We start from the raw sequence: 13,964 nt of genomic DNA, 5'->3' as shown, positions 1-13,964 counted from the left end.
ACGGCTAAAAATTCTCAATTTTTTATAGACTAAATTCGAGAGGAGAACACACAAATTCCCATTGAAAATGAAATATGCATGACTATTTATAGGTGATGATTGGAAGATCTGGTCTTGCGTTCGGAAGAACCGATCTGCTACGTGTTCTTGTACTTTTGACACCTCATTAATCTGACTGGACATGCAACTTCAGAAGGTCCGATACGAGTTTAGATGATCCGATCTTTTCGGTGTTTTCGAACTCTCTTCGGTGGTTCTGAACATGTTGAATTGTTGATTACCTAATTACTTTGATTTACTTCATTAATGACCCATTTAATCATATACTAATATTAAAAAGAAACTTGGGTCACTACACAATTATATATGTGCTATCTTTCCTTATCTTTTTATTGTTTTTCATTCTATTTCAACCGAGCTATTTGTCCAGTCCGCATTTATTTTTAGTTCACTAGCGTTCAATGCACTTGTTTATCACTTCTTTTAGTCTTTACTTTCTATTTGTTTATTGAACCCAACCTACGAAGAAAATAGCTCGAGTTGCGTGAGAAGAAATTCCCCAGCATTGTGGGTTTGATATTCGTGTAGAGCATATTCCCTGCTGAAATATTGTGGGGTATGCTTTGGGGGTTGACCATGTTGCTCTCCCCCTCAGGTCTCTGCCGCTCGTGCATATCCCTTGATTTAACCCCCGCATGAGCCAATGAGCCTCTGACTCATGTGAAAAATGGGTCCCCTTTGGGGTCAATCCTTTTAAAAGAAAGTAGCTCGAGTTGACTGCTTCAAATCTAGTAACTTTTTCTTGAAAAAAATCGAGAAAATCTACAATGTTTATTCATTTCCTCTGAAGACATTTCTGAGGTGACGTGGGAAAAAATTTTCCACGGGTTCGATCATCGTGTGGAGCATATTTCCTAATGAAATATTGTGGGGCATGCTTTGGAGGCTGGCCATGTTACTCCCTCCCTCAGATCCCTGCCGCTCATGTACATCCCTCGATTTAACCCCCGCATGAACCAATGAGTCTCTGACTCATATGAAAAATGGGTCTCCTTCGGGTTCAACCCTTTTAAAAAAAAAATAGCTCGAGTTGTGTAGTAACCCAGATTCCATTTTAAGATAATAATATGTTAAACATGATTAAGGGTTGGTGATTAACCAATTCCGAGGTTTAATCAGACTTCAGAATCAAGAATTGAATTTTCATTTTTCTGAGCCAGTTCGGATGGTCCAAAGAGAACTTCGGACGGCCCGAACTCAGCAACTCGGGGGCTCCGAAGATGGCTTGTTGACTTCGGAGTTAAGGCAAGTTTGGACGATCCGAACTAAGGATCGGACGGCCCGAACTCCCTCATGCCATGCAAGCAGGATTACTCAGCCATGGATTTTGACAAGTGTCGGACGAAGAGAAGTTCGGATGATCCGAACCTGAGTTCGAAGGCTCTGAACCCGACGTGGCTTGCATGCATGCATTAAGCTGGAACGGATGATCCGAACCCCAGTTCGGAGGGCCCGAACTCGACCAAAAATTTTCCTATAAATAGGACTCATTCGATTTCAATTTAAATTACAAATTTTTGAGTTTCCTTCCCCAGTTATATAGTGTGAGTTATACACTTGAGGGCCCTATCGGTTATAATCGAGGTTCTGGAATAACCAAGGTGTGGTTATAGTCATCTGGGACCAGCGACTCCAAAGGGCTATCTACGGACGAAGGTATAGTCCGGGAATCTATTTAAGTTTTGGGATTACTTATTAGCTTAGTTAAGGCTTATAGAACTTGTGTAGTGATACGGTGAACTTTTGAATATAGGTTTGGAACCTAGGATCTATTATACTTGAACTAGCCTAGAGGTACGTACATATTGACTGAGATTGCCAGCGAGTATACATGTTTATATGTTGCATTTATTTGGAATTATTATATGGAATGATATATGATTTACCGTTTTCCATATTCATATGTCATGTGCATATACACATTGAGCCTATACCTTGTTATACCTGATTATAGAGCCGCTCAGCTCTATACTCGATAGTCTGTCACTGAGAGTACCGCGACGGTGGGGACATGTATGTCTGACTACTCTGGTGTACTAGACGAGTGTGGTTGCACCCAGAGGTTGATCCGTGCGATGGCAGCACTCATGTGGCGCCGGTACTGAGCATGACGTTTCAGATGACCTTTTACCAGTCATCATGTTGCATGCATTATATACATATGTTTACTCATGTTTATGTACTGAGCGTTAGCGCTCACGTCCTAGTTGTTATCTTGGACACCCTATTCCACGGGGTAGGTCGCAGGATGGACGGAGCTGGTAGTTCAAGGCAGGACTAGGGAGCAGGAGCCTTGAGGAGATAATTATACAGCAGGATTCGATATAGTTGTATAATGTTTAATTTTAAGTTTTTCGATATGGTTGTATCATTACAGTATTAAGCCTGGATATATTTTATTAAGCTGATATGTAATTTATGGATTATGTTTCCGCACGTTTTACTCTGTTAAATATTTTGCTGTATTAAGTTTAATGCATGCTATTAGTTGTCATTTAGTAGGTGATTCCATGCAGGGTCACTACATTTTTGGTATCAGAGCATGCATAGATTTTGGGAATTAGTACTTGGGATTTAGTTTAGTCTTGAGTAATTCTTGCGCATTTGGGATTTTAATGTGCAATTCTTTTCAGGATATGGCTGACGAGAGTCACGGTAGTGTTGGCCAGGGAGGTGGTCATCATCGTCATCATCGCCATCATGATGATCGATATCGTCCTCATGAGGGTAGACGTCGTTACTCTATCAATAAGTTCATGCAAGTAGGACCGAAACCCTTGGTGGGAGGCGAGAATCCTGAACAGGCAAGAGGTTGGATGTCTAAACTCGAGAGTGCGTTTCGAGCTTTCAATTGCACTGAGGAGCAGAAACTGGAAGTTCTAGAATTTGTTCTAGAGGATCGAGCACGCTTATGGTGGGATGCCAAAGCTACTCAAGCACGTACGGAGAAAGGACATGTGACTTGGGGGGATTTCTGTCTGCAGTTTCAGAAACTGTATTTTCCTCCAGCAGTTCGACAGGCACGATCTATGGTGTTGCTGACTCTGAGGCAAGGATCAATGACTATTGATCAATATCAGCAACGATTTCTTGATCTGCTACCTTTTAGTCCTCATATCAATGACAGTGATACGTCCAAGTATGATATCTTTCTGCGAGGCCTAAATCAAGATATCTACTCACAAGTTGTCTTATGTGATAATCCGACATCTTATGAGACTTTGGTGAACCGTTGCCGTCAAGTGGAGAACAGCAATAGGCAGGCACTGTTGATGATGCCAGAACAGCCTAGTGGATCTCTTGGGCCTAGGGCTCAATCTGTTGTGCAATCTAGACCTATGTCTTCTTCTACTCCTACTTTATCTGGTTCTCGTGGCTCACGAGGTACATTCCACTTTGGGAAGAAGAAGAAGGAGGAGGAATTTTGAAGCCACTGTGGTGGGAAGCATCCTGCAGCTTCGTGTCGGAAGGCTACTGGTGCTTGTTATATTTGTGGTGAGCAGGGACATCTGCGAAGAGATTGTCCTCAGTGCATGGGTTCTGCTAGTGGATTGGGATCACAGGTTGGATCTCAAGCTTCTACTTTTCCACGTCAGCAGCCCACACCACAGAGTTCTTCTGGTTACCGTCCACAGACTCAAGGGCAGATGTTTGCTCTGTCTCAGGAGCAGGCTACTGAGGGAAGCGATCGCATGTTGGTAGGTACCTTTTTGTTATGTGGTATTCCTGCATTTGTCCTAATTGCATCGCATTCCTTTATTTCTAGTAGCTTTGTTAAGAGACATAGATTACCTTATGTATCATTAGATATGGATTTAGTTGTATCTACTCCGCTGGAGCAGGAGGTAGTAACTAAGCGTCTAGTGATGGGTTGCCTTCTAGAGTTTGAGGGTCATGTGTTATCGGCTAATTTGATGATATTAGCGATGACAGATTTTGATTGTATTTTGGGAATAAATATGCTGACTTTGTATTACGCTACTGTGGATTGTTATCAACGTCTGGTACAGTTTCATCCGGATGAGGGTGATAGCTGGTACTTTTATGGTGAAGGTGCACGACCTCCAATGCCACTTGTATCGGCTCTGAAGGCATGTCATGTCTTGGAGTCAGGTGGGGAGGGCTACCTCATTTATGCAGTTGATATGTCCACGAGTAGTTCGAGTATTGATCAGCTACCAATTATCAGCGAGTTTCCTGATATATTCCCTGATGAGATTCCTGGTTTTCCTCCGGTTCGAGAGGTTGAATTTGGTATTGTTTCTAGTACCAGGAACGATGCCTATATCCCAAGCACCTTATCGTCTAGCACCGTCAGAGATGAGGGAATTGAAACAGCAGTTGCAGGATCTGCTTGATAAAGGATATATTCGTACGAGTTCTTCTCCGTGGGGAGCACCTTTTTTATTTGTCAAGAAGAAGGATGGATCGATGCGATTATGTATTGACTACAGGCAGTTGAATCGTGTCACCATAAAAAATAAGTATCCTTTGCCGCGGATTGATGATATGTTCGATCAATTACAGGGTACTTCTGTTTACTCGAAGATAGATCTGAGATCTGGATACCACCAGATGCGGGTACGAGTATAATGCCCGGAAATTCGTTTACGTAAACCCGCATGCATAATTAGGACAATTAATTATTTTAAAATTTATAAAATAGGTTTAATGACTTTATGTGAAATATGTGAATTTATTTGCATGATTTAAATATTATTTTTATCATTTAACCTGCATTTATGCTATTTATGAGATTTTTAGAATTTGTGTTTTTCAATCGCGTAGGCGGGACCGTGGATGAACGAGATATATGAATTTTATTCCAAATATTTTTATGATAATTTTATGAGCCTTAAAATATTTTTTTTAAAGTATCATTTTCAAAAAAATAATAGTTTTTATATATATAGATATATATGGAATCAATTTTCACTAAAATAAGTTATTTTAAAGGCTTTTGAGGGACTTTTAAATCTATATAAATATATATTAAAAAATATATCATAATTTACTTAACTTTTAAGAGTTATATATTTTTCTTTATTAAATATGATATATTATCTTCCCAAAATTCTAAATAATTGTGATAATCACCAAATAATATTTTAGCCTATATTTTCATTCCTTCTTCACGTTGAATACCCTAGCCGCCATCTATCCCCCTCCCCTCACACTCATCAGATTTCATACACTATCACACACGATTTTTTAAGATTATATCCAAGGGTTTGTAGCCGTTCGTCCCGTGTTCGTCGTACGCGTTGCGATCACGTTTTTGGCTTCGAAAATCAACCAAGGCACATTTGAATTCTCTTTCTGGCCACCATTTAAGTTTTATATTCTGATTCTTGCATGAAAACCATTGATATTGCATGTGTGCTAGATTTTTATAAAGAATATGCAACCATGTTGAACCGTATATGTTCTTTTCCCATATTTTCTCACGTTTTTCTTTGCTTTTCTGATATGGTTCGGATCAGGCTGTTGGAAGGGGGTTAGGGACGTGTCTTAGGGTCCTTATGGTTGAGTGGTGTAGTCGGTTTGGGGCTGGAATGGTCAGACATGAAGCTGTTGGTTTCTGGTGCATGGTTCATGCAGGTTCAGGGTTATGAGGAAAGGGGGTTCGTTCTCCTTCCGCAGACCATGGATTTGTGCGTGGTTTGTTGGGTTAGAACCGTATGGATGTTATCTAGGTATAGGAAGTGGTTTCATGGTCATTGGTGGTCTGAGCAAGCCGCACGATGGAAAATGCCGCAACTGCTCGCATCTGCGCGTGAGCTGTAGATGGGCAAGATTCCAGAGCTTCGTTCTCACTCCATAGTCAATGGTTTGGTCTGGTTTTTGGCTTGTTTGAAACATCTGGGAGTGGGCTAGACTTGGGTGGTGGTACTCCGGTCATTGGTGGCCGGAGTTGGCTGGCCGAACGCCGGAATTAGGTGCTGCACGCAGCAGCAGCTTGGGAAGAAAGGGGGGATCGGGTTCTAGGTTTTAGGGCAGATCTGGGTCGGGTCGGGTCTGTGTCCTGGGTTGGGTCAGTAGGGTCATGGGTCATGTCTGGTTGGTCCGGGTCCGGGTTAGGTGGTCCGGGCTTGGGTATTTTTATTTTTAAGTATTTAATGATTTATTGTGTTTTTTTGGCTAAATTAATTAGTTATAAAATTATTTGGGCCTCAAAATAATTTTATTTGGGACTCAAATATTTTATTTAATTTAGCCCAATGATTTTTATGTGCTCGTGGGCCCATAGGAATTTTTGGGTCAGTCTGTGAATTTTTGGGTCAGTCTAAAAGTTAATGGGCTTAAGTCTAAGGAGTCAACAGCCTGAACGAATCCATGAAAATTATGCATGGTCCGTAAATATATATTTAATTATTGCATGAATATTTTAAGTATGAAAAAATATTTTTTTTACATTTATTATTAAATAATTAAATATATATTTACGGACAATATTTTATGAAAATAAGATCATGAAAAATTTTATGTATGTGCATGATGCTATATGTATATGTGTGATGCTGAGCAATGAAAAATATTTTAAGGGATTTGAAGTGGGTGTGTGACAACCTACGGGATTGGAGATGAGATGCCTAGGTCTGGAGACCTTTCCATATGACACGGGACTGTGGGTCGGGATACTGGGGCCCAATTGCCTTTTCATACGATTATGATTATGTTGCCTACAGATCCGGGGTCATCCTGGTGATGGGGCCAAGAGATGGGGATCCCACCGCCACGTACGCTGGTTTTAGATTGATCAATCGACATGACACGTCACACAGCATTGATATAACCTTCAGATTTTTAAATGATGATATGCCCTTATTATGATGCATGATGATTATGTATGAGTATGTATGTTATGTTATGTGATGATTATGATACATTTCTTAATAAGACATGCATGAATATATATGTATTATTTATTATGTATCTTGCATGTATTATATGGTGCATCACTTTTATTCATGTTGTTATTATGAGATAGAGCGTACTGAGCCTCTAGGCTCACTAGACTTAAATGGTGCAGGTGAGCAGGTAGACACTGATGTAGAGCATTTTGCCCCGACTGGCGGTGAGGACGTATGAGATCCCGACAGTTGGCTAGCCCGTGACCATCGCTCTAGTCATGTTTTCAGTGAATTGAATATTATTATGTTTTTCGCACATGTTTTATGATTTGATTATGGGTTTATGGATTTTAGGTGAGAATTTTTAATGAGAGGTTGATGATGATTTTATTGCATGGGTTATACTTATTTTATTTGCATGCAAATTCTTATTATGGTTTAGTTGGAATATTTTTATGGAAAATTGTTTATATTTATAATTATTTTAGAAAATAATTATTTAATATATATATTTACACGTTTCAAGTATATATATATTATATTAAGTATTAGTTATTTATTTATGCATTTATTGATGCATAGTTTTTAAATATATTTTATATTAAATATTTAGTTATTTATTTGTAAAAAAAAAATTAGTAGTAGTAGGATCGAGTCGTTTTATTTGGTATCAGAGCGCGGTCCTTGGAGGGTACTAGCCTGTTACGTGGAGCTCAAAAGTCGCACTACCAGTCAGTAAGTTTTAATGTTTTTTTAAAAATAATTATGTTTATGGGGCTTATGATTTATGCTTTAATGATTTATGTTATGGAAAATTTTAAATTAAAATACTTAGCTATGCATAACGGTTACCTAAGGAATTTATAAAAATTACAGTATGCCTCGAGTCGTGTTACAAGCGAGGATGACCTTAACATTATATTTTTGGAAACTAAGTTTGATAAATTATGAGATGTAAGTTTGACATATGGACTTTTGTAGTAACTTATTGATTTTAAGTTAGAATGATTTAATTAGTGAATCATTGGTTAAATCGATTGTGAGATTAGCACTTATAATATATTATAATGTAATTATTTAACTCGTGAATTTGGGATTTATGAGAAATTATCTGAGAACTATGGTTTGCACGTATAACATTAGAATTGTTGCTTGAGGCGAGAGTAGGATTCCTCGCAAGAAAGATTAATCGAGGGTTGTACCATTTTTCTGCTTTGATGAATTTAAAAACGTTCCTTTATAGAGGCTAGTATATATTTTTGGGAATTAAGTCCACATTGTGTCAAATTATTAGTTGGGTTCAAAGATATCTTATTGTCATTCATTTAACTATTAAGGTTTTTCCTTTGACGAAGAAGTCATGATTTTCTTGGAGATGACACCTGTACCATAAGGTTATAGTATGATGATTTGTGGTTTTAAGTGTGTACTTTTAATTATATGAGTCATAAATTGATGATATGTATGTCTTGCGTTAGGTTTTTGAATCTCTAGGAATAAGAATAATTGTGGAATTAGTTTGATAAAGACTTGGATAATATTTGATAATATTTAAGGGTTAGTATGGTTGGTGTTACCAAGAAGGTTGTATTGGGTTTGACGTTCAAGTCACTACGTTTAAAAAAAATGATTTGGGAACTTGTCAGCCTGACTCATAAATGTTGTGATGACTGAATGATGAATGTGTAAATTTTTATAGGCTTGTGTAATTGGTCAGATTTGGCATAACACAATTGTTATAAATTTAGATTTCGATGTCAAGTATAATATAAGCTTTAGATATGACCTAAGAGTTGACTATATATATATATATATATATATATTTGGAGTGATTTTTTTTTTTTTTTGTTAAGAGTTGAATCGTTTGAGAATTTGGGTTGTTGGTTCTACGCACGTATTGGTATTTGAGGCACTTGGGAATAATCACGAGTCAGCGTAATGACTTGATATTATAATCGTTATCACGATACTTTCGTTTTACGTTGGGGTTAATTGTATGTAAGTATTTGTATTGATGTTCTTTAAGTATCCTTGGGTTGTATAAATTTGAATTACGGGGTCATGATATAGGAGTGTCTTCACCAAGATTTTTTGATGCATGAGCAAAAAGGTACTAGTTGTGTTTTGACTGTATATGAGACCAACATGTGTTACTTGTGAGCGAATTATTCAGTTTATTAGGTAATTGATTTTGTATTTTGATTTTGAGGAGTTTGGATTCCATGGACTATAAGTAGAGGCAACTAGGAAATGATATGGAATTAACTACTGGATGCTATATGATTACGATGACAACGATGACATGTAAATACTGTTCGGTGAATTTCACTCTTTCAATGGGAGAATCTAAGTGTCTTAAGCCTACACTAATCACAAAATTAGAATTTATATATTTTAAGCATATTCCTGACGTTAGAAGAATTTATGTTGTATGTGAAGTTTGAAACTAAATTCACTTTTTGGATTTTATGGGTTTATAGCACTTGAGATTTAAGACTTTCAAGTGTTCAATAGTTGGAAATGTAGTTGTAAATGAATAAGTTGATGAAAATTGCGATGAATGGCAGATTTTCGACTCAAAGATGTTAAACTTGTTATAGAAGGCTAGTATGTGGATAAGCTTTACAAGTTGAATTTATTGGAGTTGATATTGTAATTCTATGCTTTAATAAGTAAATTTGGGAACAAAAGTTCGGCTCACGAATGTTGGTGGATTGATAAATTGAGTGTATAAGCATATGTAATCAGTCAAGTTTTGGCATAGTGCGATTGTTGTGTTTAGTAGAGTTAATATTTGAGTTTTACGTATAAGTTGAGGTAAGTATGTGGTTGTACTTTCATTATAGTACTAAGATTTGTATAAAATGTCAAATTTTGTTTACAGTGAAATTTAAGTAAATTGTAATGATTCTCTTTACGAGGTGTTTCAGCAGCGGAAGTTTATAAATAGGTTTGATGGGAATGAAGAGGACACCTAGGAAGGATAAAATATTTTGTTTATCAGAGTGCGCAGCGGAAGCATGACTTTTGGGATACTGAAACTCGGGAACTAGATAGGTAATCGTGGATTTAGTAAATTGGATTTTTGAGAGACTCCATTATTATATTTTGATCAGTCGAATTTCGAGGACGAAATTCATCTGGGGGGGGGGGGGGGAGAGAAAATTGTAACGCCCAAAAATTCGTTTACGTAAATCCGCATGCATAATTAGGACAATTAATTATTTTAAAATTTATAAAATGGGTTAAATGAATTTATGTGAAATATGTGAATTTATTTGCATGATTTAAATATTATTTTTATCATTTAACTTTATGCTATTTATGAGATTTTTAGAATTTGTGTTTTTCGATCGCGTAGGCGGGACCGTGGATGAACGAGATATATGAATTTTATTTCAAATATTTTTATGATAATTTTATGAGCCTTAAAATATTTTTTTAAAGTATCATTTTCAAAAAAATAATAGTTTTTATATATATAGATATATTTGGAATCAATTTTCACTAAAATAAGTTATTTTAAAGGCTTTTGAGTGACTTTTAAAATTATATAAATATATATTACGAAAATATATCATAATTTATTTAACTTTTAAGAGTTATATATTTTTCTTTATTAAATATGATATATTATCTTCCCAAAATTCTAGATAATTGTGATAATCACCAAATAATATTTTAGCCTATATTTTCATTCCTTCTTCACGTTGAATACCCTAGCCGCCATCTATCCCCCTCCCCTCACACTCATCAGATTTCATACACTATCACACACGATTTTTGAATATTATATTCAAGGGTTTGTAGTCGTTCGTCCCGTGTTCGTCGTACGCGTTGTGATCACATTTTTGGCTTCGAAAATCAACCAAGGCACGTTTGAATTCTCTTTTTGGCCACCATTTAAGTTTTATATTCTGATTCTTGCATGAAAACCATTGATATTGCATGTGTGCTAGATTTTTATAAAGAATATGCAACCATGTTGAACCGTATATGTTCTTTTCCCATATTTTCTCACGTTTTTCTTTGCTTTTCTGATATGGTTAGGATCAGGCTGTTGGCAGGGGGTTAGGGACGTGTCTTAGGGTCCTTAGGGTTGAGTGGTGTAGTCGGTTTGGGGCTGGAATGGTCAGACATGAAGCTGTTGGTTTCTGGTGCATGGTTCGCGTAGGTTCAGGGTTATGAGGAAAGGGGGTTCGTTCTCCTTCCGCAGACCATGGATTTGTGCGTGGTTTGTTGGGTTAGAACCGTATGGATGTTAGCTAGGTCTAGGAAGTTGTTTCATGGTCATTGGTGGTCTGAGAAAGCCGCACGATGGAAAACGCCGCAACTGCTCGCATCTGCGCGTGAGCTGCAGATGGGCAAGATTCCAGAGCTTCGTTCTCACTCCATAGTCGATGGTTTGGTCTGGTTTTTGGCTTGTTAGAAACATCTAGGAGTTGGCTAGACTTGGGTGGTGGTACTCCGGTCATTGGTGGCCGGAGTTGGCCGACCGAACGCCGGAATTAGGTGCTGCACATGGCAGCAACTTGGGAAGAAAGGGGGATCGGGTTCTAGGTTTTAGGGAAGATCCGGGTCGGGTCTGGGTCCTGGGTCGGGTCAGTAGGGTCATGGGTCATGTCAGGTTGGTCCGAGTCCGGGTTAGGTGGTCCGGGCTCGGGTATTTTTATTTTTAAGTATTTAATGATTTATTGTGTTTTTTGGCTAAATTAATTAGTTATAAAATTATTTGGGCCTCCAAATAATTTTATTTGGGCCTCAAATATTTTATTTAAGTTAGCTCAATGATTTTTATGGGCTCGTGGGCCCATAGGAATTTTTGGGTCAGTCTGTGAATTTTTGGGTCAGTCTAAAAGTTAATGGGCTTAAGTCTAAAGAGTCAGCAGCCTGAACGAATCCATGAAAATTATGCATGGTCCGTAAATATATATTTAATTATTGCATGAATATTTTAAGTATGAAAAAATATTGTTTTTATATTTATTATTAAATAATTAAATATATATTTACGGACAATATTTTATGAAAATAAGATCATGAAAAATTTTATGTATGTGCATGATGCTATATGTATATGTGTGATGCTGAGCAATGAAAAATATTTTAAGGGAGTTGAAGTGGGTGTGTGACAACCTACGGGATTGGAGATGGGATGCCTAGGTCTGGAGACCTTTCCATATGACACGGGACTATGGGTCGGGATACTGGGGCCCGATTGCCTTTCCATACGATTATGATTATGTTGCCTACAGATCCGGGGTCAGCCTGGTAAAGGGGCCAAGAGGTGGGGATCTCACCGCCACGTACGCTGGTTTTATATTGATCAATCGACATGACACGTCACACAGCATGGATATAACCTTCATATTTTTAAATGATGATATGCCCTTATTATGATGCATAATGATTATGTATGAGTATGTATGTTATGTTATGTGATGATTATGATACATGTCTTAATAAGACATGCATGAATATATATGTATTATTTATTATTTATCTTCCATGTATTATATGGTGCATCACTTTTATTCATGTTGTTATTATGAGATAGAGCGTGCTGAGCCTCTAGGCTCACTAGAATTAAATGGTGCAGGTGAGCAGGTAGACACTGATGTAGAGCATTTTGCCCCGACTGGCGGTGAGGACGTATGAGATCCCGACAGTTGGCTAGCCCGTGACCATCGCTCTAGTCATGTTTTCAGTGAATTGAATATTATATGTTTTCCGCACATGTTTTATGATTTGATTATGAGTTTATGGATTTTAGGTGAGAATTTTTAATGAGAGGTTGATGATGATTTTATTGCATGAGTTATACTTATTTTATTTGCATGCAAATTCTTATTATGGTTTTTTTTAGTTGGAATATTTTTATGGAAAATTGTTTATATTTATAATTATTTTAGAAAGTAATTATTTAATATATATATTTACACGTTTCAAGTATATATATATATATTATATTAAGAATTAGTTATTTATTTATTCATTTATGGATGCATAGTTTTTAAATATATTTTATATTAAATATTTAGTTATTTATTTGTAAAAAAAAAAATTAGTAGTAGTAGGATCGAGTCGTTTCAACGAGACTCAGATATTTCTATGACTGCTTTCAGGACCAGATACAGGCATTATGAATTTCTGGTGATGCCATTCGGTTTGACGAATGCACCGGCAGTTTTTATTAATCTGATGAATCAGGTATTTCGAGAATATCTGGATAGATTTGTCATCGTATTCATTGATGATATTCTTGTCTATTCTCATGACAAGGATGAGCATGCACAGCATCTGAGAATTGTTTTAGAGACGTTACGAGATAAGCAGTTGTATGCGAAATTGAGCAAGTGTGAATTCTGGCTTGATCGGGTAGTGTTTCTCGGTCATGTGATTTCCAGTGAAGGAATATCTGTTGATCCAAGTAAGATAGAGGCAGTGCTGAACTGGTCTCGTCCGACAACGGTTGCTGAGATTCGAAGTTTCTTGGGTCTAGCGGGTTATTACCGTCGGTTCATCGAGAATTTTGCACAGTTGGCCAGGACTTTGACACAGTTTACACGGAAAGATGTTGCCTTCATATGGTCCTCGGATTGTGAGGAGTCGTTTCACGAGCTGCGTAGACGTCTTACTACTGCACCTGTGTTAGCTCTACCTTCTGGTTCAGGAGGTTATGTTGTCTATACTGATGCCCTGGTCAGGGGTTAGGATGTGTTCTTACACAACATGTACATGTTATTGCCTATGCTTCTCGACAGTTGAAGGCGCATGAGAATAATTATCCAGTACATGATCTCGAGTTAGCCGCCATTGTATTTGCACTCAAGATTTGGAGGCATTATCTTTATGGCGAGAAATTTGAGATATTCACAGATCACAAGAGTTTGAAGTATTTATTCACTCAGGCGGAGTTGAATATGCGACATAGACGCTGAATGGATCTTTTGAAGGATTATGATTGTGAAATCAAATATCATCCAGGTTCTGCTAATCTTACTGATGATGCCTTGAGTCGGAAGGTGAGACTTTCTGCACTTCAGACTA

The sequence above is a fragment of the Henckelia pumila genome, chromosome 1 (genome assembly GCF_033568475.1).
Source record: "Henckelia pumila isolate YLH828 chromosome 1, ASM3356847v2, whole genome shotgun sequence".
NCBI lineage: Eukaryota > Viridiplantae > Streptophyta > Magnoliopsida > Lamiales > Gesneriaceae > Henckelia > Henckelia pumila.
Note: the sequence above shows the minus strand (reverse complement) of the source record.